Here is a 27,599-nt window from a genome sequence, read left to right as displayed (position 1 = left end):
ATTTACGTGTGAAAGGATGCTGCCGCCTTTTGGTTTAGGTCCTGATTTGCCAGATGTGGGATTAAAGGTGGAAATGCTGAATATCAGATAATTGACATAACTGGACTGTTTGTGGCAAGTTGTTTTGCTGCAATCTGATAAGTTACAGCCAACCCTTAACGTCACAATAAACAGCCAGTTGGAATTGATGACTATCTCCTCCTAGCTCAGGCTGAAGCAGCATTATCTTTGCCTAGACAAGGGAGTGGAAACAGTACTGTTAACATCTCTCTGCCTTCCTATTTTTGGGTGGGGGGGGCACTCTTGTATGGTGTAACTAGGTTCTTACGGCTGACTTAAATGCCCATCAAACATTTTTTGTGTGCCTAGCTAGTTGACTGAGAAGCATTTCAAGAAGGCAAGAAAAGGTTCATAGAGAGGGGTGCCAAAGATACAATACAAAGCTACATCTTCATCTTCCAGTGAGCCTAACAGTCTAGAACAACTTGGTTCTTGGAGGTCACTTTTCAGTATTATTGACCTTTTCCAATTCCAGAGAGTATGCTGATACCAAGCAGTTTATGCAGAGAGTTGGCATCCCTCTCTTCTCTGATTCATCTTGGTTCAACTATTGGACATACACAATGTTTTAGGAAAGCTCCAGCTTCTATTTTAGAAGATGCTGTGCCTTTGTTTCTTGCAGCTGCCCGGCATTTGTTTTGACAAGGTACCTTCTCCAAACAGAGACTATGGCTACGGACTCTGGCAAGTTGCATTTGTTCATTAATGAACGGTGCCCTGGTTTTCTTCTATTTCTTTGATTTCTCTGCCTTCGTGTATTATAAACTGCCAAGATACTTTCTTAGCAAGCAAAATTTAGCAGTTTTTCCCCTCGCACTTAAAGAAAAATTGTAGACTGGTTTTTTTCCAATAAGTAGAAGGAAGAGGCTGGCATAGCAGAGTGGAGAACTGTGAAGAAGAAGAAGAAGAAGAAGAAGAAGAAGAAGAAGAAGAAGAAGAAGAAGAAGAAGAGTCGTCTCTTATTACCCCCCCCCCCTTCTAGTAGAAACCGTTTTCTACAAAATATATCAAAAGCAGTCACTTTTTTGAGATTTTATGGGTGTTTTAACTAGACCAAACTATGCAGTTGGGTGATGAAAGTATGTTAATATTACTTTTGCAGTAGACTCTTGAGGTGGCATTTACAGGTGTGAAGGAAACCAATTGTTCTGATTTAAAGATTTAAGTTGCAGGACTTCAGTCAACTTCACCCCTGACCTTTTCTTGTCCTATTTTTGCCTCTGATGTAAACATAACATTCATGTTGTTCATGGAAGGAGGCATCGTTTTAATTTTGAGTGCCAAAAATCTTTGCACTGAGGTCGCTTTCTCTCCTACACCCTATTCATTCAATCAGATAAAGTGGTATTTCAGTAATACAACATAACAATCATGCTGAGCATTTTCTTTTTGTTCATCTAACTTAAAATTTACCTTTATGCCTGGCCAATATTTGGTTTCAAGTATCCCATACTTCATGTCATGTAATTCTGAGAGTTACGTTTGGCATAGTGAAAGGACAGAAACGATCATTTCTCTCCCTAGGCAATTAGAAATTAAAACTTAATACTCTGGGTTTTTTTGAGATTTAATATTTTCATTTTTCATAACGAAGTTGTTGCACTATCTATATTTGGATGAAATGTTCTACATTTGTGATCAGGTTGTGTATTATTAATTTCTGTAGTGCTTTTAAAATTTCTGTATTCTTGATCTTTATAACATACTCTTTGACAGTTTGCTATTATCCCCATTTTAGAGATGGGGAATTTATAATGGAGGGCCATTGGTTAACTTTGTCCAGCATTTTTTCTGTTGAAACAAACACTAAACAGAATTCTTGCTATTTGCAGCCTTTTGTTAAAAAGAAAATAGAAACTATTTTTTGGCTCCATCACCACATTCAGAGAAATGATCTACAAATGAGAGTCCTGCTTGTTTCAATTTGTACGCTTTCAGACTGCACCTACTGTTTTTATTTTCCCATAGTATTTCAGTGTGAAGTCTTAAAAGTAACCATAGTGCAGAAATTGGGATCTCGCCTCCCACAGGATACTCAAATAGGATTTACCGGGCTATGCTGTAAGGTTGAGCTTTTATTTTTTTTAATGGCAAAATCTTGACAAAAAAACGACACTGCCGACACGGGTGGCCATATGTAAAGATTTTCCCAGACATTTCAGCAATTTCTGCCCAGACGCTGTTTCTGACACCTGATTGCCAGCTATGTCCGGGAAATTCCGGATGTATGGCAACCGTACTATATGAATATTTTCAGAGGAGTAAGAGAGGAGGCTGGTGTGTGTGCAAAGTATATATCTGGTGTGTTCTTTAGTAGAAATGCCCTATAGTGTGTCTTCTACCATGTAGCTTGCTCAGGGTAGAACAACTTGCTTGATCACTGAAAAGGGCAACTACCAGTAAAAGAAATAACACCATTCTTGTGGAGTCCATGATTGGCATGTATTGGTGGTAATGCAGCCACCTAGTGTTGGTTTGGAATCCAGAGCAGAACTGGGCCAAGCGTGGTAAATAAAGCACTTGGTGAGGGAAGTTCTAGATCAACTCTCCCGCTGCTTTAGTTTCCCTACAGTAATGCAATCTCTTGTCTGTTGTGAAAGGACTTTCTCAAGGGAAGGCAGAAGGGGTTGGTCGCTATTAGACTATCGATTCTAAGGGAACAATAGGGCCAGAATGAAATATAACTAATGAAAAGCATTTTTGAACATGCATGTGTTGCACTAGGATGGGAACTTCAGATAAAAACTCCCTGTTATGCACATTGAATTCTGAGTTATGCAAATGTCCAGAGTTAAAAACTCTCTGTCTCTGTCTGTCTGTGTCTCTCTCTCTCTCTCTCTCTCTCTCTCTCTGTGTGTGTGTGTGTGTGTGTGTTCTTGACTTTCTATAGCTATCTGGAATAAAGGGAGACATACTCAATGTTTTGATAACTGATGTAGTTCCTTGTATTATGAAACCAGTACGAGCGCATCTGACCTTTTTGCAAAGAGGGCAAAAAGAAAAACCCGGTCATGACTATTCTTACTATTTGACTATCATTTTTCTTAATAATGTAATATTTATTGAAATAAAAGGTTTCCATGCTCTGGTGTCAGCAGAAAATGTTTAGAGTTTCTACAGTGTTTTCACAGTCTAGAGTAAAAGTCCAATGTGAATTTTTAAGTTTTGCTGCCTCAAACCTTGATATAGTAGTCTTGCCCTGACTTGGAATAACCAGGTGCGCCTTCCCTCCCTTGGCCCATGCTGCCAGATGGAGAAAGTTCTGTTCCAAAGTTTGACACATTATTGCATAAAATCAAATGTCTGCTTTTGCTTGCTGATGCGCTGTAGGGCTGTGTATTTTCTTTAAAGGTACTGTACATATTCATGTGCTTTGAAAATATATTGTTTGAAGTACAGTGCACTAAAATAAACTGAAGAAAGGAATTGTTTGAATAATGTCTGTCGGATTCTGTAGTTCTTGGTTACGGCATGTAAATAGTTGGAGGTATAGGCTTTGCCCCAGAAACTGGTGATGGGTTCCTTGTGGTGCTAGTTCTTTCTTGGAGTGGCATGTTAACACATTATTTATGACATATTATAAAGTAAGTATAGCACTGTCTAGGTCTGTTAAAGGTGGCATGGCAACATGATGTCTCTGTGCTTGTGACATTTTACCTAGCCTGTGTGTGTGTGTGTGTGTGTGTGTGTGTGTGTGTGAATCTCATAGTTCCTGAGAAATAGCAATATTTTTGGACCTTATATTCACAATCACTGGAATTGTGTGGTAAGTCCTTTCCTGGGCTGTACCACTTCAGATTGCAGGTGGTAAATTTTCTCCATGGAATCAGGAAAAACACCCTTTAGAGCAGATTAAAACTCTTTACCCTGGTGTACCGAGCCCTCCCCCTGTGGGAAGCATTCGGATGCCACCCCATTTGCACCCTGAAATGGTACACTCTAAGAAAGCCTCAACTATGTAACTTCATTTATTATGTAAAATGGGCCTAAACTTTTGTACAGTACTCTCCCCTGACCCAAGTTCAAGTTTGAGTGTGACAGTTTCTAATGAGGTTCAGTTTGCATTATACTACATATGGACCTGATAAAGTGGTAACCCAGGAGTAAGAATCGGTGAAATGAGAGAGAAGCTTTTTTAAAACCCATCTCTTCCTTGAAAGGGTTTTGTCATCCTAGTAATTTTAGTTAATCTGAAGTAGGAAAATCCTTCTCCTTCCAGTGTTCTTAAATCTTTATATGCCTCCACTCAGTGATGTACAGTGGTGCCCCGCAAGACGAATGCCTCGCAAGACGAAAAACCCGCTAGACGAAAGGTTTTTCCGTTTTTGAGGCGCTTCGCAAGACGAATTTCCCTATGGGCTTGCTTCGCAAGACGAAAATGTGTTGCGAGTCTTGCGATTTTTTTCGCTCCCCCCCCTTTTTCTAAGCCGCTAATAGCCGCTAAGCCGCTAAGCCGCTAATAGGGTTGCTTCGCAAGACGAAAAAACCGCTAGACGAAGAGACTCGCGGAATGGATTCTTTTTGTCTTGCAAGGCACCACTGTATCCAATTTGAGGCTATTTGCTGGAGCACTTGTTCTGTCATCTAGGGATGAATGAATTTTAAGAGTTTCCTTGGATTTTAAGGTCTGGGATGAGACTAGAATGGCACTCAGGGTGATTTCTGATCCTTGGTCTCCAGGTTGCCTTTGTTGAACCTCTTCCTCCTTGGATACTCTGTAGACCATCTTAGAATAAAATACTATGAAGATTGTATAGAAATACCCCAAATAAAATAAAAAATTCCTTTCAGCAATCTTTCATTAGCATAGTTCACTTTTTGGTCTATCAATCAATTTGTTCTTGTATGTATGGAGTTCGTAGCACGGTACTGTAAGTACAGTGGTACCTCAGGTTACATACGCTTCAGGTTACAGACTCCGCTAACCCAGAAATAGTGCTTCAGGTTAAGAACTTTGCTTCAGGATAAGAACAGAAATTGTGCTCCAGCGGCGCGGTGGCAGCAGGAGGCCCCATTAGCTAAAGTGGTGCTTCAGGTTAAGAACAGTTTCAGGTTAAGAACGGACTTCCGGAACGAATTTAGTACTTAACTAGAGGTACCACTGTACTATGATTAGTTGCTTCCTTCTTGATGAAATCAAAGACAGTCATGTTGACCCAGTTTAGGCTGATCTCTAGCTAATAAGCCATGGTACACTGGACTGAGAATGAACATTAGGCTTGTATATGCCCTTCCTCCCTTTCCCTTCTCTTATGCACTCTGATGAAAAACTACCAGGGTTTGTTTAAATCAGTTTCCTATTACATTAGAACCAGGAAACCTGAAACCAGGTTTAATCTCTGATTACAAACTAGGATATGATTTTCCTAGTTTTCCGCTGAAAACTGAGATTTAATAAAGTCTTGCATTATAGTACACAAGAATAGGGAACAGGGAGCCGTGCAGGTATAACACTTTTCTCTTGGTGCAAAAATCATTTATGTCTGAAATAAGCCACTGTCCCCCTTCCCCCACCTGTTAGAACTGAAAGGTCCCTTTTTGGCCCAGTAATAGCATTAAGGCACTATTGTATTTCCTCTATTCTTAATTTTCGTGAACCACCCTGATAAACTTTTATACGGGGGTATAAACATCTCAAACATTGCAAGGAGTGTATTATCTAGCACTACTCTAGAACTATTATTTTCCCTCCTAGGCGGCATTCATATTTAGCCAACTATGGGAATGGAATGCTGACATCTTGCGTGTCCCACTTTTAAGATGTATGCATTAAAACTAAAAATAAAATAAAATATGTAACCCCATATGTCAAGCTGCAAAAATTTCAGCTTTTGATAATTTCTATGTTCCCCAACTTTGGCATGTTGGATATAGCTCAGGCATGTTCAGACCCTACTGTTTTGTCCCCATGTGAAACAGAACACATCAAGGTGTGCAAATGAAGGTGACTGTCTAAAGAGCTTCAGACTGCCTGCACTTTGTGAGGACAGTTGCAGTAGTAACAAAGCCAAAATCACTCTGTTAATCATCTGGAAATAGCATTCCACCCTGACATAGCTGAAGGGGAAGGTGGGGGATGGTGGAGGAGAGGTTCCAACATGACCCATAAACACAAGAGGACTACCATAATCTGATTTGTTAGTCTGGGATGAGCTGGATTGTGAATCTCTTTCCAGTTCTCAATAGGAGTGATAACGCTGCCATTAAAGCCCTGAATGCAACTAGTATTTATTTTGCTGTCATATGGAGTTCTTGCTATGGGTTAGTGATTGAATAGGTAGAGAGATTCACTTTCTGCTGTAGAGGAAAAGTTAAGACATGTCGGAGAAACAGCTGTTTCTTCCGATTCCGTGCTTGTCCTGTGATCATGCAAGCTACAATTTCTTCAGAGCTGTAAATCTAGTATTGTGCATTTTGTGAAATCGAGAGTGCAGGAGCTGGAAGGCGCTGAGGACCTTGGGCTACACATAATAGCCAGCATAAGATGACCAAGAATTTTTAGGTCTAAAAGAACCTGCATATTTGTCGTCTTTTCTCTCAGTCTCTTTCGCCTATTAGTCCATGTGGCGGTAAAGCAATATGGGAAAGTTTTAAATTGAAATTATTACAGCTATTTCTGGCGTCACACTGAAGTTGGCCAAGTCAACTGACTTTGTAGAGCTACCATTTATTTATTTATTTAGAGGGGGGAAATGTGCAGTTAGGTTTCCTCATATCTAACATGTGCCTACATGTAATTCTCTTTGTGATGTGAGCTATTCAGTTACTTGTTTAATAGCCTATTCTAAAACTAGTAAACTAGTTCTTAGCTGTTTCTTGTTGAAGGAAGTGGCTAATTTGGAGCCTTGTAAACTGTAAGGAAAAATTAACTGAAGCAGGCAGAGTTCCCAGATGTACAGCTTTGCACTGAGGGCGGCACCAGTTAAATGGTATAATCTTGCACTATAGGCATGTATGCACTGGATACATTTTTGCCTGGAGGATTTAGGAATTTGTCTCCTGGCTGCTGGTACTACTTACTGATTCTGATTTATTAGTTATTTATTGTTAAAAAAAAAATTGATAAGCTGCACCATATCTGTAGGATATAGGAGCAGTTTTAACAGAACAAACATTTTCATAGAGCAGTTTGGGACTGGGCCAAGGTCCATTTCCACTATCTTCTTGAGGATAGCAGTTGCTTTTTTTTTCATTGACAGCAAACTGCTGCTTCTGTTGAGTAAAGGGCTTAATTAGAGTAAGACTTTCCGTATCTGAGTACTTGTTATGCTGCATCTTCTTGTTCTTTCTTTGACAGTACGTACAAAATGATGGTAGTATTTCAGCAGCCACCTTGGTGGTATGACTGAGGTATGCTTCACTCTCATAAAACAAGGCAGAACTTGAATCAGGGAAGTTGATTCACACAACTCCTAACAAGTTGCCGGTGATGCCTTTTACTTCTTGGATTCTGTAGTGCATGCCTGCATGATTAAAAAAATATATATTAAAGTCTTGTTTAAGACAGATTCTTGCCTTCCGAAGAAAGTGTGGTTGCAGTGGGGGGGGGTGTGTTTCAAATTTTACTGTATTTTTACTCATTTAGGGTATTTCTTTCTGGACGATGCCCATCCACAGTGGCTTGAAGTAGGAAATGTTTACAAAATATCAACTGTAAAAGTTTGCAAAATATATACAGTGTTCAAAAACAAAACAAAAAAAAATATGCTCAGCTGGCCAATTAAGCACTTTTACAGCACTAGAAAAATAGAATTGTATAGTTGGAAGGGCCCCAGGGGTCATTCTAGTCCAACTCTGCTGCAATGCAGGAATCTCAACTAGGAACTCTCGGTTCAAGACTGGACTAGTCAGAAAAGAGATGTCTTTAAAGCTTTTGAAAAACTTGAAGCCTGTCTCAGATGCACTGGCATAAAGTTCCAAACCCATGCTGCCATCATGGAGAAGGCCTTCTCCCTCATTTAAACCAGCAGCTTAAATTTAAACCAGCAGTTTAAATGAACACTTGTATATGAGAGCTTGTTCCTTGGCCTGCTTCTTCTTGCATCTGATGTTTGGGGTTATTCGACAATACAGTCATACCTTGGGTTACAGATGCTTCAGGTTACGTTTTTTTGAGTTAGGGACCCGCCGAAACCCCGGAGTACTGGAACAGGTTACTTCCGGGTTTCGGTGGTTGCGCATGTGCAGAAGCACCGAATCGCAACCCACGCGTGTGCAGACATGCTGCTGCGGGTTGCGAACATGCATCCCGCACGGATCCCATTCGCAACCTGAGCGTCCACTGTAGTTTCAGCAGAAGCAACTGGCTTAGAAGCTTAGAATATGTGGGCTGAGCCATAGTTTCTTTATTAAGCATCCCCAACTGATCACTCATCTGAATATTGCCAATGTACCTGTGGATATTTCTGGTGCTTGCAATTTATAGGTAGCTGGGCAGACAGACTTCTCATTGTCTCTAGGAGCAAAGAAAACAACAACTGGAAAGCTGTGTCTCTTACACACACACACACACACACACACACACACACACACACACAGGCTTAGTAGGGCCAGAAATGCTTTTGTCTGGTTCTGAATTGGTGATTAAGCCATTAGCTGTATGTACCGTATTTTTCGCTCTATAACACGCACCAGACCATAACACGCACGTAGTTTTTAGAGGAGGAAAACAAGAAAAAAAATATTCTAAACGAAATAGTGGATATATGATTTTTGTGGTTCATGCTGTGGCCAAAGACATGTGATCTGACAGTGAGTTTGGAGTAGCCCAATGCAAAAATCCTGAGGATCCATGTGGATCCATGCTTTGTAACCACGGAGGAGGGAAGGAAGGGGAACCATGGATCCTCTGCTCACGACTGCAGCAGATCCCCACCACCACCCGCAGGCATTTGCTCCATAACACGCACAGACATTTTCCCTTACTTTCTAGGAGGAAAAAAGTGAGTGTTATGGTGCAAAAAATATGGTAGCTAATGCTTGAGATGACAACTAACCCCCCCCCCACACATTTGACTTTCTTGCTACATGGTGGGGCAGTATGTTTTAATTCACATATTAAACCTTTTACTAAGTGTAAGACCAAATGTGAAAATTGGGGGGGGGGGCGCTATCTGAAAATCTTGTTGAGGTGTAAATTTGTCCCATGACTGGTAATGACTTCTCTTGTATAAGCTATGAATGAAGGAGACTGGACACAGTATATGCAAACGAGCTGTATTTGATGTCTTCCGCTGGTGAATTCGCATGAGCTTTCTATGAGCTAAATCCCTGCTTGCAGAGCAGCAAAGTCATTCAGAGCCTCGCAATCCTGTAAAAATGTAAACACGCAAATCAAGGTGGGAGTTGAGGCTTCCTTTCATTACTTTAATTTTGTGTGTTGTGCATGTTTCCTTTATTTCCTGCACACTTTTATCCATGTGCAAGTGTGTAAGGTAGGTTTCCAGTAGCAGGAAACACTGAGGGCATAGTGTGGCTAAGAGTTGCAATTCCATTCATTTTCTTTTTTCATCCACAGCTGAAATTTTTTTCCATTTTTTGTATTTTCTTTTCTGTTTAATTAGGTTGTGATGGGAAATTATCTCTATTCGAGAGTAAAACTCCTGACTTTGTCCCAAGCCGAAATTTTGCGTGTTGCACAAGTACATAATGGCGAGAGGGTTTTTTTAAAAATAAAAAAACAATTTCTTCATAAAAGCTTCTTAAAAGAGAAACTGTTTTCCTTCCCCATGCTGCCTCCTCCCTGCCCCCCCTAATTAAACGGTTTGAATTTGCACGTTAACCGCTTGGCGCTTCCTCGGCGCCTCAGATGATTAGAAAGGGATATTCATTTATGCCTTTTAAACGCCGCCCCGATTAAAATCAGAGAGATTTTTTCCTTCATCAAAATCTAACATCCTTGAAAAATTAATTTGATGCCTCTTGTTATCAATTAATTGAATCTCGTTGGGAAGGAGGCTTGTGCAGCGGGTGGTTAGAGCTAGTCCTTCTGTTCTTAGCTGCTTTTTTAAAACACAGTCTCTCCCCCCCCCCACTACTGCTTCTTCCAAACTGTGACATTATAAAACTTTCTTTTATTATCTTACTCTTCTTATATAAAATAAATGAATAAAACTTTTTTCTGCCCCCGCCTTTCTTGGGGTGTCTTCATATACTGTATAGAAAGGAAAACCTCCTCTTCCTTCTACTTCCTAAGAAGACTTCAGGAAAAAAATAGTGCTTTAGCAATTTCTTGCCAATGTAGCTGGGTTTTCATTCTCTTTCAAATGGGGATATTGGATATTTCATTTGACTCTCCCTTTCAATTAAAAACGTAGAGCACCTTCACTTAAACCTGCTTCTTTTCTCTGCTGAAGTAATTTTTTTGTTGTAAATTTCGGTTCTTCCCACGAGACGAGACAGACTCCTTCAATATGAATAGACTTCTTTCCCCACTTTATTAACTTCTCAACTCTTTGTCCCCTTTTCTGCTTTCTTAAACAAAAAGCTGGCAATCAAAGGTACTGACTTATTCGCACAAGCTTTTTTTATTATTTCTTTAAAAATTATTTAAATAAACTATATCTTGAAGTGTTTTTCTCTTTTCTGCATTACACTGAAACTGCAGAGTTATTCAAACTCTATGTCTCCCTAGTTCTATAACATGATCATGAATAGATGGATGGAGCAAATTTTAGATTGCAACAGAATAGCATGAGCAGTAGAGAACAAATTTTTCACTTCCTCAATCTCCATTGCTTTAGAAAGGCCACTCCTGTTAATGGTACTTAAGTGTTCTCACAGACCTGGCAAGGGTATAAACTTGTATGTATCATTCACCTTATGGCTACTCTTTTCAATCCTGCAGTGTTCTTCCTCAGACTGGGATCCCTCTAGTGATTAGACTATACAGAAGTATTTTGAAATTAAAGTTTTTTGCCCTATCTGTCCATCTGTCTGGATATAAAATGATAATCATGGAAGACAACAATGTAAACTTACCAGCAAATCTGTTTAATGGCTATCTCACCTAGCTTCTCTGCTTAGTTTGGTCCTTTCATAGCTGTTTTTATACAACTGTTGTTGAGAAATGGTAGTGTTTCTGATTAACGACAGTCGCAGCTGAGAGCATAGACTTGTCATGCAGAAATGGCTTCCCCTACAGACAGAGCTACTGATTCGGCAAAAGTGAATGAAATTTTATAAATTAAACCATATGCACATTTAAGAAAACTCCACTGGAGTCCAGTTTTGCATAGCAAGTAATTTTGCAGGTTAATGTGTAATTGGCATGATTCTTATTTATGTGAATATGGCGGTCGATGCAATTCCTCTTTCAGAATGAAAGTAGGAAACTATTATTATTAGGATGAATATATTTAAGCATATGCAACTTAAAAGTGCTAACAGATTTGCCAACTATAATTGACATAAGGTTTAAAAATAAAACTAGTTGGAAACCAGGCATGTGCCACTGACTCCATTCCTTAGCTGGTTGGCCTATTACTAATAGAAACTACAAAAAAATCCCCAAATGTGAGAACCTGATGGTAGCACAGCAAAAGCCATAAAATAGTTTGGACCTCAAATAAATGAAATGTTTTGGAGCATAATTAATAATTACCCAAGGGTTACCTTTGGTTGAACCTAGTATTGTCGAAGGGGTAGACCATTTAGCTCAGTTGGGGATTGAACAAAGCACATTTTGCATGCTAACTATGTGTTCTACCACTAATGATGCTGGGCTTTTTACTTTTTCACCAATTTCTGAGCCTACAATGCACTTTGCTATTTTGATTTCAAGCTTATCTTTTCAAGGGCTCGCAAAAATGTTCAAGACCCATTTACACTCTGTAGGCTGTGTTTTGTCACTTGCTTGTTCTAAACCATCAAGGGGTAGGAGGAGAAATATCAAGTCATAATTAAATCGTGGTCAATATTATGCTCCAGTTAGTTGTGAACCTGAACATAAAAACACTACCTAGCTTGGTGTGTTAGATATAAAGTGATAACTGAGCTGCTACTATTGTGTGTATCCCTTGAATTACTGATTTCTTAATTTTGTTAAGTAGATTCTGCACTATGACAGCAGCTTCATGTATTATAGTTATGCAAAGGAAAAAAGTTGGAAGGTGTATGTATCCCTCTTCTTAGTTTCATCATCACTGATTGACTTGGAAATCTCTGGGCCCTTTGGGAAAGTGATGCTTTCAAGGTTTCTATATTGAAATGTATTTTTCTACTAAGCAGAACAGCATGGTTAGTTGGTCATCTCCTGTACCAAAGATGATCTTCGTGGAACAGCTCAGGGGTGTGTATGATGATAGAACTTCAGGTTAGGTGTTGGTCTTGCAGAGCATAAATTGAACTTTATACTATAAAATGCTTCAACAGTCCTGCTTTTATGCTACCCTTAGAAGCTTGTTATTTTAGTTGCAGCCTCCTATGCTTACCCTGATACTTCTATTGGTTATGGAAGTTCACAGTGCAGTTCATTGTGGAGCAGCGTTAGAAACTCAGATATATAAGCTAGGCACCAAATGGCTCCTTAAACCAGTGTTAACAGTCACCAAAACGGCATGCCTAGTTGCTATTTTGGGGCCAGACAGCTCAAAAGCCATCTTTTCCAATAAGACTTTTTGCTTCCTGAAATTAATTGTGATTGCGCAGATAAAATATAACAGATAGAATTCTGCGGGATGTGTTGTTAGTGTGTGAAAACAGTCCACATCCAAGGATCTCCAGGCATGCACTTCCAGAGGGCTGGAGACATCAGGTACCATCCTGACACCTGGGCATCTTCGCTTGGTTTCAAGTGGCCAATAGCCACTTGAAACCAAATGAACCTGGTGCCTGGCGAATTTTGAACACTGTTGTGGAGATGACTTCTGATCCCCCCCCCCCTTCCTGCAATGGATTTCCCATTTTATTCTCCCAACTACCCTGTAAAATACTGTGATCTATATCAGGCCTCTGAGTGAACTTGATGGCTGAATAAGGAAACCCAAGCACATTATTTAAAATACCACAGTGGCTCCCCCAACATTCAATATATTTTCTTGACAGATTGGGAATTAGGTAAACTATATTTAAGATAGAAAAATATTACAATATTTGTTCCGGATTGGTTCACTTTTCGCTTCTATTGTGACTTAATATACATCAAGTTTGAAAGATGTACATTAGAGCCCTATACTTGTTTACTCTGATGTAAGTCCCACTGAGTTCAATAGAGCTTACTCCTAGGCAAGAGGGTTTAAGATTGCAGTCTTCCAGAGCAATCCAACTTCCCCCTACCATGCACTAAGTCAAGTAGCTGTAGTAGTGGAAACCTTTCTAGAGCGGGCAAGGTTGATATTGGATGGTGTGCTCCTTCTTACAACTTCAAAGTACATTCTCATTTAGATATTTTAAGTCCTTTTTTTTATTCCACAAAAAACCACACGCTCAAGTAATACATTTTCCAGCATATTTTGAATAACTTATGTCAGTACGCGTCACCTTAGTTTTCTAATGCTGAATGAAATGTAAGGTTTGTTCACATGAAACTAGAAATTTCATTTGCCCTCTCACTTTTTTGTGCATGTGTGAAAGTTGTTGATGGGAAATAACAGAAGAGGTCCATTTTCAGTGACTAAATTCTTACCACTGTAGGTTTGGCCTTTGCATGATAGCCTGAAATCCCATATATGTTTATTGGAAATAAGCATTGAAAGCAGAGGGATGCATGCATAGGATGAATCTCATTTTTAAAAAATATTGTTATGGAAAAACAGCTTTAAACCCTGCATGTTCAGTGGTACATATTCTCAAGGTTGGCATACATAGCTCTGAGCCTTAGTTGTTGAAAAGTCATACAATTTATATGATTTCGATTACAAGCCTGGGTTGCAAAAAATAGGTGTTATTTTTTATATATACAAAAATCTAGTTTATAGATTCATAGTATCCTTTCCTATAAGCCACACTTGAATATTTCACTCTTAGTCTGGCTTGTACCTGCAGTGACAATTGGTACTTATTATCACTTGGGTTTGCCAAGCGAGTGGAGAAATATCTAGTCCTTAAGAACTGCATTGTGCATATTTTGGTATTGATGTGAATATAAGTTAATTTGCACATGCAGAAAATATTTAACAAGAAAATGGTGTCTGAATGATTGTCCTTCAGAAACATAGCTCTTTTTCTTTTCCCCACTTCCATTTTACTAAGAGTATTCAGGGACTCCACTCCTTCAGAGGCAGTGGGGTAGTACATTTTACCCCAGATCGCATGTCAACCATCCTGGACTTCCAGAATGTATACCAAGGATACACAAAGGTGTCTTATCCTAGGCAACCTCTTGCCCTGTCTCTGGATTGCTCCCCCTTTTTACCTTGCGAAAAGCCCCTAAAATAACAGGTGAGGCTGTAACAGTACTTAATAGTTCTCTTGCTCTTTTCTTGGGAATAAGAGAGGCCACTCTGTATATCTTACATACATTTGAGCTTTCCACACAAATGTCACAGGATATATCTCTTTGCATTTCATACACTTCTGACCTTGCTATTTACATGCCTCGTCTCCCGTCTCCCACCCTCAAGCCTCCGTAGCCTTATCGTCAGTTGAGGATCATGCTTCAGGTATCTATTGAAGTGGACTGTAGTTCACAAATACTTGCACTGCAATACATCTGTTAGTCTGTAAGAGGCAACAGGATTTTGTTCTTTGCAGGGCTGCTGGTTATAATCACTTTCCTAAAATCTGGTAATCTATCCTCATTGTGGTTTGTACTTGATTAAAAGCAAGACCTTTTTGTTCTGTATCACTTTTTATGTATAGTTTGGTATAAACTAGGGGGGTTATATGATATGATGGAAAATTTGGAAAACTCGGATCTGAACTCTTAAATGTTCTTTGGCTTTTTAAATCCCATTCTTAGGTGTATGCCTAAAATGCATCTGGTGTGAACTTGGTGGTAAACCTAGGTTGCCTTAATTGGTTTGATAGAGGACTACAGTTGTTTTGGGGTGCCAGAAGTTGGGAATGACCAGATTCATTCTAAAAACAGAGGAAAGTATTGGCTAGAGTTATTGGCATGCAAGTCCAGAGACACTGCATACGCACAATTATATTTTGAGGATGTCTTTTATAAGAGCAGTCATGTTGGAAACATGCATTTTTTCTTATAGCATGAAATAGCCTTCCCGGTGGCAACAGAACAAAAGTTTAAAAATTCAGTTGCCATCTCTGAACAGATTAGTGCTGGCAAGCAGTAGCCTCTTCTCTATGCCCTCCTCCTTTTTGAAACCTTTCAGGGTGACACAGTGAGGAAGGTTCTGTTACCCTCGCTTAGACCCAGTCACACACACACACACATGGTTTCCTGAGTCTCCCAAACAGTAAGGCAGGAGCCCCTGTGTGTGCAACGTCACTATTTAATTAGTCGTCCCTGATTAACAAAACTTGGCGTTCAGCTTCCTTCTGCCCTCATCTTTCCTGGCTTCGAATCAATGGCTTTGATATGCTAATTAGGGAGTAATTTAATTTCAAAAGGCCGCAATTAACAAGGGTGTTGTGGACATGCTGTAGTTAAGCGGCGTAATCTAATTTGCATTAGTAACAAGCAGGGACTAATTAGAAGCTTAATTAGACACTTAGATGGCTCTTGTGTTTACTTTCTTAATGAGATGGAGTGGGGCTCTTTTTTTAATCTTTTCAAGAGCTCAGCAGAAAGCAAGCAGTGGGTGAAACCAGGATGCCAACGCCTGGCACTTTTTCAGTCGCTGAAGGCAGCGAAAGCAGGCCGGTTGCCTCACCCAGTCACTCCTCTCCGCAGAAGAGATGAAGGCTTCCAGTTCTAGCCTTGGCATCTCATATAGGATAATAATGGCGGAAGAAACTCTGCTACTATGGAAGGATTTAAAAGTTGGCTATTCCCCCCCCCCCACCCATTCTGATGAAAGGCACATAGGAAGTGACCTTGTATCAAGTCAGATCATTGGTTTGTTAAGATCTATATTCTATAGATCAACTGGCAGTGGCTCTTCAGGGTTTCAGGCAGAATCTTTTTTAGCTGTATCTGGAGATACCATGGATTGTACATGGGACCTTCTACATGGAATATTGACCTATGGCCCTTCTAGGGGAAGGCAAGTGACTGTATTGGAGAGGCCAATTCCTGCTCATTGTTAACTATGTGGTCCCCTATCGAAGTGCTAAGTTTTGCTTAAAATGATGGATATGCAAAGGCTGTTCTAGGCTGTATTAGAGGCCCATAGATCCTTTACCAATTCATCTTCATTCCCACCAGTTGAGCACCTCCTGTGAAATTTTTCATTATCTTGTATATACTGTACCTGCTGCACATAGTCTTGCTGGTCTTGTAATCCATTTAGTCCCCTGGACTGGACATTCAAATGTTATTTCCTTTGTCAAAAATAGAGTCCCCAGTTGTACAATGCAAATGTCTACAATTCTCACTTTTTTATGACGTAGGAGAAAGGAGACTCTAAGAAATGTAAGTCTATGCAACTTCTCCCTGGCTCCAGCTTCAGTGAGACAACTGCCATAGAATTATTTTCAACTCCTCTTCAGAGTCAAGGATTTGGAGAAATAGGAAAAACTTGGAAACAACAGAATCTGGACAGGGTTTCACATTGTTTTGCATTATAAAAAAACTCCTTCCAGTAGCACCTTAAAGACCAACTAAGTTAGTTCTTGGTATGAGCTTTCGTGTGCATGCACACTTCTTCTTCTTCTTGGTATCTGAAGAAGTGTGCATGCACACGAAAGCTCATACCAAGAACTAACTTAGTTGGTCTTTAAGATGCTACTGGAATGAATTTTTTTATTTTGTTTTGACTATGGCAGACCAACACGGCTACCTATCTGTAATTGTTTTGCATTGTGAGTTCACTAATGAATGTCAACACTAGAAGCAACACTAGACTATAGAAAAGTATGAAGTGCAAGAGCATGGGACATTGAAGGGAAGTTGTCAGGTTCTTTTAATGACTATTAGTGCATGGGGTGGGCTCAAAAGTGACTTACTCCAAAATAAAAAGTTGCTTTTTAGCTAGATGAAAGTAGTAGATGAAAGCATCCATAGGTGTGATCCCATTAAAAGGGGTACCTGGACTAAGCCAATCCTTGCTTCCTTAAATCTCTTCTAATTTACTGTAATGCTTTAAATTCATTTTAGCTCTTGCAGATTTTATTTTCTAATCCCTTTCCACATTTCCATGTGTTTGTGTGTTAATTAAAGGGTAAAAAGCCACTCTGAGCAATCCTAGGTTCTTCTTCTCCTCCTGAACCCAAAGCCTTTTAAGATTAAGAGCTGTTTTCTAAAGACTTCCTATTACCCACACTTGGGGAGGAATATCGTTCAACTCTTCACATGTTTAAGCAAAGACTAAATGTGAGTAAAGGTTTGTGAGAGAAAATACTTTATCCTTCAGATAGCTGTGCAAACTCATTCCTGGCTAGCACTAGTGTTGCTTAGTCAATCTAAAGGCCAAGTTGTAGCATTCTGAAGTGGTCCTAGGGAGGCTTGGCCAGTTGGCAAGGAGGTATTGCTTCCTTCCTTTCTACACCTTGTATAAGTCTCCACAGACCCTGGAATTCAAAGTATCAAGTAGTATGGTGCAGTATGTAGACTTCGGGGTTTTGACATGGGTGATGAGCCATGAGGCTTAGGGCAGCTTCCTGTGTGACACGTTTCTCCTTGGCAGTTGGAGGACAGAAAGAATTCTGTGAAATAACCTTTATAAGGTGGCCTAGAAAATCACTGTTCTCGGTGCAACAGTACTTGATAATATTTTTTTTTTAAAAAAAGACTGTTCGGTTTCCCAGCTACTTAGCTTTAGCCTCAGATATATCCAGATCATTTGCTGAATGCTGAGTATAAAATAAGCAGAAAAACAAAACTCTAGGCATGAAATAGTGTTGTTTGTGGCATCTCTTATGCCTGAAGGAGCATCTCTTTCAGTACCAACTTGCCTGCATGTTAAGATCTGCTGAGGCCCTTGTCCATGTACCTCCTTTATCAGAGAGACATTATTTGACCTCAAGAGACAGAGGCTTCTCAATAGTGGCGTTATGCCTATGGAATGCCCCCCCCCCCAAAGAGGCACACTTGATGCATACATTTCAGTGTTCCTGGTGCCTGGAAAAAATGTTTTTATTTACCCAAGTATCTTAGTCTGTTGTAAACTTTGGTTTGTTTTTAACGTATTTTTTTGCTTGTAAAATTCAAGTACAGTAAAGGATGATGTAGAAATGTTTAGGTAAATTAATAATATTAAGTTGCTAGTTAGGATAGTTGGGGCAAGTCTGTTCATCACCCCACCCTCTTTGCATAGGGTTCATCTTCCTGGGTTCATAAAGCATTTCCTTTCCATTACTTTTTTGTGATCTTTTGCCAGATTACAGGCAACAGATTCTATTCTTAAGGAGGGCCAAACAGACTTGGGGAAATTTACAGGACTTTGCTAGGAAAGGATTGACTGTTGTACCAACCTGTTGAACATGTTGGCATCTCCACTTCTTTAAAACAATATGTATGGTTTTTTATTGTACTGTTTTTCCTTTTGTCAACTGTTTTGATTTTTTTAAAGTGAATGGCATATAAATTTTATGAAATTAATAAAATAAAAAATATTTACAAACTTAAATGAAAGAATTAAGTATTTCATTTAGCTACTTCTGCTAACCTTTGGCAAAGAGTAGCTGCATGCTGGTGGATTTGAATCCTGGCAGGCACAACTTGGGGAGAAGACCTTTTGGGTGGTAAACTGAGTGCTATGTCTGGCCTTAGTCTCTTATTTTCTTGGTAGTTCTGAAGCCTGAAAGAATGAATTGGGCAAACCGGTTTGGTTGAATGTTGGGAGGGGCTGAACTTTCAGAGTTTGGAACTGAATGGGAATTGCCCTGAAGCTGTATGAATTTGGATCTCTAAGACTGTGGTTATTAAAATATGACAAGAGTATGTTCCGACTTTCAACCAAAAATAAGCTCCTGCCAGCTCAGTGCCAGAAGTTAAAAATTTTGTTCGGCCTCCTTTTTCAGCTAGAATGTGATAGAAGGTGCAAGAAAGCCAGAGAATTGTCCAAAACACAGGGTACGTATGTGAATAGGGTTTAGAATATATTCTCTCCCTGTGCTTCCTGGAGATTAGGGTTTGTTTAATCTAGACAGAATGCTGTTGATGTGGAGTGTGATGTGCTACATATTGAATTTTCAGTGTAATCTTCATATTTTGGTACTGGAAGGAATCTTCATGCGTCTCAGATTGGTCATAGCTTCTGGAGTGGGGAAGGATGTGTGTATGCATACACGTTTGTATATTTGCACATATTGCCTACTGCTGTGTGCATGCTTGGCCTTCATACTTCTATGCAACAATTTGCTGTACTACCACCGTATAGTAAGTTCACAATTTATGTGCTCATTCAGCTTTATGTGTTTGGCAATTTAAAAAAAGGGGGGGGTGAGCATCCAGGAAAAAATACTTTGGGTCAATGGCGAGTGGGACTGCCATTGTGTTTTGACTATACACAATTTGGGCTTTAAGTGAGATCCCTGGAGGGCTTATACTGTACTTGCAGTGCACAGCTCTTGCTTGTACCATTTCATGTTTTGAACTTCCTGGATTTAACTGTGGAGTGCACTGAGGAGCTAGTGAGTGGCATGTCTTGCTTTTTGACATATATAAAAAAATAAAAGAATTGTCCAGTAGCACCTTCGAGACCAACTAAGTTTGTTCTTGATATAAGCCTTTGTGTTCATGCACACTTCTTCAGATTGCTTTTTGACATTCAAGTTTGGACAACATTGATATTTGCTCCTTTTTAGCCCATATACTATTTACAGAACCAGGGTTTGTTTTTTTTCTAATCAAAGTGAATCCTCTCATCTTCTGATGACTTTTCTTTTCCAAGCTTAAAAATAGACCCTCACAGACAGGGTTCGAAACTAGCAGGGCACCAGGTGCATTTTGCGCCTAAAGATTCTCCATTTGCGAGCACCTTGAAAAGTCTGGGTGCCATGTTTTGAGCTTGACTGACACTCCAGGATTACTAAAATGTTTGTGCCTTGAAGCCTCAAAGTATATGTTAAAGATAAACAATATGTTAAGGAGTTTAGCAATACATAGTAGAGTGTTTTGAAAACTAAAGTATGGTACCAATATTTTTATTGTAAACACTAAATTAAACATGTACAGTATTAATAATTTCTGTTAAAGTGATATTAACAATCTCAGTTATGTGAATTGTGTACTAGTTCATGCTTATCAAAATAATAAATAAAAAGTGTTGCTGAACCTTCCCCCCCCCAAATGGCGACTGTACATTCTATTTTGGCGCCCACAACCCACGTCCCAAGAGCCGTTTGGCTCCTAGCAGTTTCTAACTCACAGATCTAAGTAGGCCTTGCTGTCTCTTACAGTGTTGTGCACTCTATTCTCCTCGGCTATCTCAGCATTTTGGAAAGTGCACCTGCTTCCCAAGTAGAAAGCAAATACAGAGTTTTTGCTGCCTTCTGGAGTGTTGCTGTTGTGCTTGTGGGCCCTTGCTTTCTCCCTGCCACTCAGTGCTACTTGGCAGTGAGGTGGAAGGCACAGACACAGATGAAGCATGTGGGTGTCTTATCTGCTGTGACTTACGCCGGGGGTCAAATGTGTAAAGGTGGCGAGAGCAGAATCTTTGGTGGCAGAAGGTTCCATGACAGTTGAAGGTGCTCATTGGGGGAAGACTTGAGGCCATGGAGTTTCTGGTTGCTATCGGTGACAAGTATATTCTTGGCAGGAGAAGTTATTTACCCAACATTCAGAAGAGCAAAGCGGACGGATGTGAGGTGATGATTTTATGTTGGCAGAAGGAATCTTTTAGTAAGGTATGTGCAGAGTTGAAATGACAGTTAAGAGCATCTACAGACTGTTGCTACAATCACACTAGCTTAGCTCTCTTGTCTTGAGGTGTGTGGGACCAGAATATTGGGAGAAGAAAAAATTAAGGTTTCTGCCTGATTCTTTTTTTTTGCTTCTGTAGTTTAAGAGATCGAGAAGTGAAAGGAGAAAGTGAAGCTTTTACTCCTTGCTGCGTCAAAAACTTTATGAGAAGAATATATTTGAGAACCTAACTTTACAGTTTTTGTATATGGTAAAACTGCAATTTGAAACAGTTGCTTCAGAGCACTGTCATAATATAGCTACCTCTGTAACAAGAGCATACAGTACGTGGGTTGCTGAACATTTTGATGAGCTTTGTGCTGCTTTAAGGATAAACATTTCTGTGTTTTTGTACATGTACACCACTGCATTACACCTACAGTTCTCCCAATACAGAGAAAAAACTCTCGTAGCTTGCCCCTAGATCTGCAAATACTTCATTTTAAAATTCTAGAAGATAGCATGTATATGCTGTTACGTGTGCTTGCTCTCAGTCAGAGATCTGTCCATACAGCAAAACCAGCTGATCTCTGTGCTCTCTCTCCCAGGGAAACTCCGGGCATCCATCAGTCTGTTAATTGCACTAATTAGAGAGTGTGGAGGTGTTAATTGGAAAACCCTGGTATTGTGCCTGTTTAAGGGAAGAAAACGTCAATAAAAATTAATTGATGACTTGGCATGGCATGCGCACTTCACAGGTTAGGAGAGAGTCAAAAGATGTCAAGGCAAATGTTACTGCTCAGATTAAGCAATTGTTAATTAAAAAGCAGCAGTAATTAATATGCCTATGTGCCATATGGTATTGGGTCTCTCTTTACTCCTGTTGCCTGTCTCTTTCGTCTACCTCTTTCCCTAACCTCCTTTCGCTGCCAAATAAAAGGTGTACTTTGAAACAAACAAATATGGAAAGTGAAATCAGTGGACAATTGTTGAATGAAATTATTTTGATTCCAGACAAAAAGAATCGCAATTAGTTATCCAGTCACACTAACTAATCACTGAAGGATGAATGTCTGACCTCCCTGCTCTTTATATTTGTGCATGAACTTGTATGTGGTGTTGTTGCCAGTATTTCCTCTCCCAGAAAGACTGAAAAACCACCACTGCTCATCTGTATCTTTACTGCTTATGTATTCATTTAAATTTAAAATTTGCTTGGCACTGAGACTAGGCTTTAACTGCAAACAGGCCCTTTAAGACTACTAAAAATCTAGTCAGTTGGTAGTTCTTATTGGCTGCCATTTTGATATGCCATATACACTTACTTGTCCAGATTTCCATGGGTGGTGATTTGTGATAGCTCGTGCCAGAGAGACTGACTAAATTGTTGGGCTTGTACTTCTTGATTGTACCCACATGCCTTCTTCTGAATGCAGGTAAAATGGTTTAGCTTGCAATAGCAGTTGCTGAGAGAAATTTGTGTGTGAGTTTGTGTTTATACTAAAGGATCCATTTCTGGTTTTGACAATTTATAGTTTGGTGATTTTTCAGTCTCCTGTCAAGGTTTCTAATAAGTTAGCAATAAATTCTCCTGATATTGATGCTGGAAAAATCATTGCCAGGCTTAACACTCCTTCAATCCTTTACTGATAGTGTCGGCTTGCTCATCTCCCAAAAATAAACTAGAATACTGCTCCCATTGTATAAATAAGGAACTCGGGGACCAGTGCTTCAACTCAAGCGAGAAGGCTGGCAGAAGGCAGCATTTATATAAAAGCAAATATCATCTATCAGGGTTTATTCCAGTACTACATACTGGTAATGATCTAAGTGTACTAACAAATGGGCAAAAGCATTGTGGTTGTGAAGTAGAAGATACTCCTCTATTATTCACCATTAACATCAGTGAAATAGGTACTTGACTTTATTCTAAGTATGTATCTGAAGCCATGAGCTGATGTTAGGGTCAGTTTGTTACTCACTGCTATGATTATTATTTGTCTCAATTGTGTGACGTGACTAAGAGTGCAATTCTATTCATGTCTACTGAGAAGTAACTGAGTTCATAGGGCTTAAAGGTAAAGTGACCCCTGACCATTAGGTCCAGTCGCGGACGACTCTGGGGTTGCAGCACTCATCTCGCTTTACTGGCCGAGGGAGCCGATGTACAGCTTCCGGGTCATGTGGCCAGCATGACTAAGCTGCTTCTGGTGAACCAGAGCAGCACATGGAAACACCATTTACTTTCCCGCCGGAGTGGTACCTATTTATCTACTTGCACTTCGTGCTTTCGAACTGTTACGTTGGCAGGAGCAGGGACTAAGCGACAGGAGCTCACCCCGTCGCGGGGATTCGAACCGCTGACCTTCTGATTGGCAAGCCCTATGCTCTGTGGTTTAACCCACAGCGCCACCCACGTTCTAGGGCTTAGTCCCAAGTAAATGGGTACAGAATTGCAGCCTAAATATTTTCCCATTGTCTAGCTCAGATATCCCGTTCAGAATGTGATTCGAAGGTTGGAAATAGACCATGGCTTCACTCCTTCCATCTAATGCAGTGGTTCTCTCCTCCATTTCCTGGTTGTTCTAAGCATGGTTTTGAAATCTGGCAACTATGGTTTGCTTGATTTGAATGCCATGACAAGCTATAGTTAGAACAAATCAGGAAATTGAGGAGGAAACCAGTGTTATGTTTCTAATCCTTCCAAATTGCTGTTTAGAGGATTGTCAGAACCGAGGTTTTCCCACAGGCATTGGTTGGCCACTGTGAGAGTACAGGATACTGGACTAGATGGGCCTGATCCAACAAGCTTTTATGTTCTTATGAGGCTATAGCCAGGGTTGTGGTCTGAAGGCGTGTGATTCAACAGACTTGTTGCCTTGAAGCAGGCCTGGGTATTCTCAGCATGTAGATTAGGGATACTATCTGGGAATTCTTTGGGGTCTTCCAGACAACCTATTTATTGATCATTCATCCAGATTTGCTTTCACAGGAGTTACATTGTATCTGGGGGTTCTGATTTGTTTGTGGGGAGGTCATACAACAATGAGCATTCATCCTGATTTGCTTGTGGTGTACTCATACGTCTTTGCAGTGACCATTTGTTCATGTCACACTTTTCAATGCATTTCCCTGTCACTTCCCTAACCACAAAAGTCAGTTTCTTTTTTAAAGTGGATTTGTTGTGGTGGGATAATAAAGCACTTTAATCCACTTTAATTGCACAAACCTAAATTTCTTGGTATGTGCTTGACTCCTTCGTGCAAAATGCTGACAGTTTGGAGGTGCTATTGATATGCCATTTTGAGCTCTGTGGAAGAAAAGTGAGCTATGAGTGTAGTAATAATATGTAGGCTCAAAGTGTACACATCTTGTGCAATCACATCTGTCGCGCTGCTGCATGCATCTATTTAAAATGTGTCAGTCAAGCTGTATGCTCTGTGATGTATACTCTTAAACTATAGCCCGCAAACCAGCCCTTAGACACGTTAGGGCAGGAGACACAGGCCTTACTGAGCCTCTGGGGGCTATAGTTGTCCAAATAGCACTGGGAACCCAATGTCTTTAAAAGCCATAATTTAAAACTTTTTCCAAATCATTGTGTGTTAAAAATCTATATCAGTAGAGGGTTAACTATCTGACACAGTCCTCTAAAACTGTAAACAGCATTTTGTCCCTAACACTTTGCAGAGTAAACTCTCACTTAACTAGGAACCCCCCCCCCACTGGTTTGGATGAAAATTGATTCTATCTATTTCTCTCAAACACCACCGCCCATGCAGCGAAAGTTCAAGAATTAAGATTAAGAGTGGGGAAAACAGTAAAAAGGGCACACACACAAAAAAACACCACCCCACCAAGGAAAGACATATATGTTGGGAATGTTGATAGTTTTGCAAACTGGTGGGAGTTTGATTTTGATAAAATTGTATCACTTGCCTATATCTTACACACCTGGTGTACAAGTTGTGGATCACAGGAATGTCTGGGTGTCATGTGGCATGGGCTCATTTTGGAACGTTACTGTTCTTCAGAGTACAGAAATGCTTAGCCACTTTCTGGCATGGCTGGTGACAGTTGAACTTTAAAGTTCAATATAGTGTTTAGCCCATTGGAGCTTCAATGAACATGTTCAGTGCAAGGGTTGTACGTGGTGTGGTCATCAGGATATTCTTCTAGACCTATGGGGGAGAATAAATACTTTCTACTTCAAGACTTCCAGAGCTCTTACATTCCAGTATTTCTGTGCGTATTTTTATGGACAGTACGGGAACAACTGCTTTCCTAAACTGCTTAGAAGTCCCTATAAACTGTAGGCTCTTGAATATTTATTACTAAAATATGTGAAAACGTATTTGGAACATGAACCTGTTTAACTTTAAAATACTTTATCTCATCGTGAAACTCTCCTCCCATATCATAGTGGGTTGGAGCTTTGAAGCCTTATGCAACCATGTATCGCCCTCTGTGATAGATGGGAACATAGGAAGTTGACTTATACTAGCTCAACTATTTATCCATCTAGCTCAATATTGTCTGTTGACTGGCAGTGGCTCTCCAGAGTCTCAGGCCGAGGTCTTTCACATCACCTGCTACCTGATCCCTTTAAAAACCAAGCCAAAGCAGGAGATGTCAGGGATTCCGCCTAGGACCTTCTGCACACATAGCATGGGTTCTACCGCTGAGCTGTGGTCCCTTCCCAAATCTATAGTATTTCTTCATGGTTCAGTTCTTGGTGTGTTTGGGATTTCTCAGTGCCTTCGGCTTGTTTTCTTTTTTCGTCTACCACAATAGCAGTTTTCAGACAGGCAGGACTAGAATTAAATGAGTAACCCAGTGCATTTGCTTGGGGCATGAATGGGAAGAGATAAAGATAAGCCTGGGATTTTGTTTTGCAGCAGTTGTATCGGGGTTTTTTTTCTTGATGGTGCTCTAACTGGACACCACTACCAACCATGCTGCCTTCCCAAACCATCACATGCAGATCCCAGGCATTTTCATACTTGGCACTAAAAGTACCTTGCCTTGTTCTCTATATGTACTCATATAAATGCTGTTGATGTGGGTAGAGGGAGAAGTAAACCATTTTAAACCATCCCAAGTTTGTTCTTCATTCGAATATTGTCAGAGGAGCATAGGATCCAGACAAGGGAAAGCAGGAACCATACTGTATCATAGCACCTGTAACACATCGTGTGTGAACACTTCATGTGTTGCCCAATAAAACGTTAGTTGATGGTATGCATTTGCATTTGAATCTGCTAACTGCATGAATGAATGGATGGATGGATGAATACTTTTGAGGAAGAAAAGACTACTTTGTTTTTATTTTAAAAAGTTACTTAGTTGTTTATATTTATCAGTCACTTCATGCAGCGAACTGCTAGGCAACATACAATACAATACAGTATAAACTTTCAAGCATACAATCAGTTAGATAATGTATACTTTTGTCATGGCAAGTACCACTCTCTTGGAAGAGATACTCCCTTCTGTATACAAAGTATCATGGTGTAGATAAACACAATTCATAACTGCATGATTCATGTAGCATGTTTTCTGTTATGTTTTTTTCATCTGCAAACATTTATCTATACCTATAAAACTAATATGTACAGTTGACCTATTATAATTGGTTTGATTTAAGTGTACCTAAGCTATGGAGAAATGCTAGAAAAGAACTGTAGGTAAACAGAATGGACCTGGTTAGAGCGCAGTGCTGATAACGCCAAGGTTGCAGGTTTGATCCCCGTTTGGGACTGCTGCATATTCCTGCGTTGCGGGGTATTGGTGTACATGATCCTCAGCAACCTTTCCAACTCTAGAATTCTGTGATTCTACTCCACCCTGCCTCCTGACCAGTTATACAAACTCATGATGTTTTGGAGCAAGCTGCATGTTTTTCTCTGTCTTTTTTCTTTAAGTGGCTAGGATTGCCTGCTGAACAAAGATGTAATGGAGGGGAATGGCAAGTTGAAGGAGATTGATTCATGTTGTTTCTATGCGTCATGTATAAGATTAAAATCTACTTTTGTGTTCCCACGCTTGTAATAGCAAAGCCTATGCTGGCGAAAATGTTCATGTGATTTAAAAATGGCTCTCCCGCTTTTAGTTCTAAATGTTTTTATCCTTGGGTAAAGAGGGAGAGGCTATAGCTCAGTGGCAGAGCACATGTATTGATTGCAGGAAGTCAGTTACCAGAATTACCAGGTGATGCTGGGAAGTACTCTTGTCTTAAACCCTGGACAGCTACTGCCAGTCAGTGGAGACAATGCTGAGCTAGATGCGCCAATGGCAGAAGTGACTTGCCTAGTGGAGTGCAGCTTCTATGCAACCATTCTAGCAGATGGGTCTCTCTTGCTTACCAGGAGGAGGAGGGTGTGAGGCGGCAGGGAGGTTTGCATGATGATTTGCTATACAGCAGCTTCTGGTGTTCGTATTAACGGCCTTCACATGTGCTCACACCGTATATATAAATTGAAACAAAACAATATACAATCATACTTTTTGCCCACCAGTGATCGAAATGTTCTTTTTGAAACAAGATTCTGTAGCTGCTTTTGTGGTTGTGCTGCTCTTTATGTTTGCTTTAGATGCTGTTTTTAGCTTCATAACTTTGTGTTTTTATGGTTTAATTAGGAATTTATTCTTACTTTTATTTTTATAAGCCATTTCAAGCAACTCCTTTTGT

The 27,599-nt window shown here is 40.0% G+C and overlaps 1 protein-coding gene across 5 annotated transcripts in view; it reads left to right on the top strand.

Annotated features, from left to right (window-relative positions):
- Positions 1-27,599, top strand: part of FOXP4 (forkhead box P4) — a 159,247-nt gene that overhangs the window by 8,983 nt on the left and 122,665 nt on the right. For 2 of the 5 annotated variants that reach the window (XM_081865384.1, XM_081865380.1), the window contains exon 1: positions 20,740-20,874. The exons of 2 other annotated variants lie outside the window; for them this stretch is intronic. The gene's annotated coding sequence lies outside the window, so the exon portion shown is untranslated. One more of the 5 variants, XM_081865382.1, reaches the window with a different exon arrangement.

Source organism: Podarcis erhardii (assembly GCF_964252035.2).
Source record: "Podarcis erhardii genome assembly, chromosome: 6".
Lineage (NCBI taxonomy): Eukaryota > Metazoa > Chordata > Lepidosauria > Squamata > Lacertidae > Podarcis > Podarcis erhardii.
Note: the sequence above shows the minus strand (reverse complement) of the source record. Positions and strands in the feature narration are given on the sequence as shown.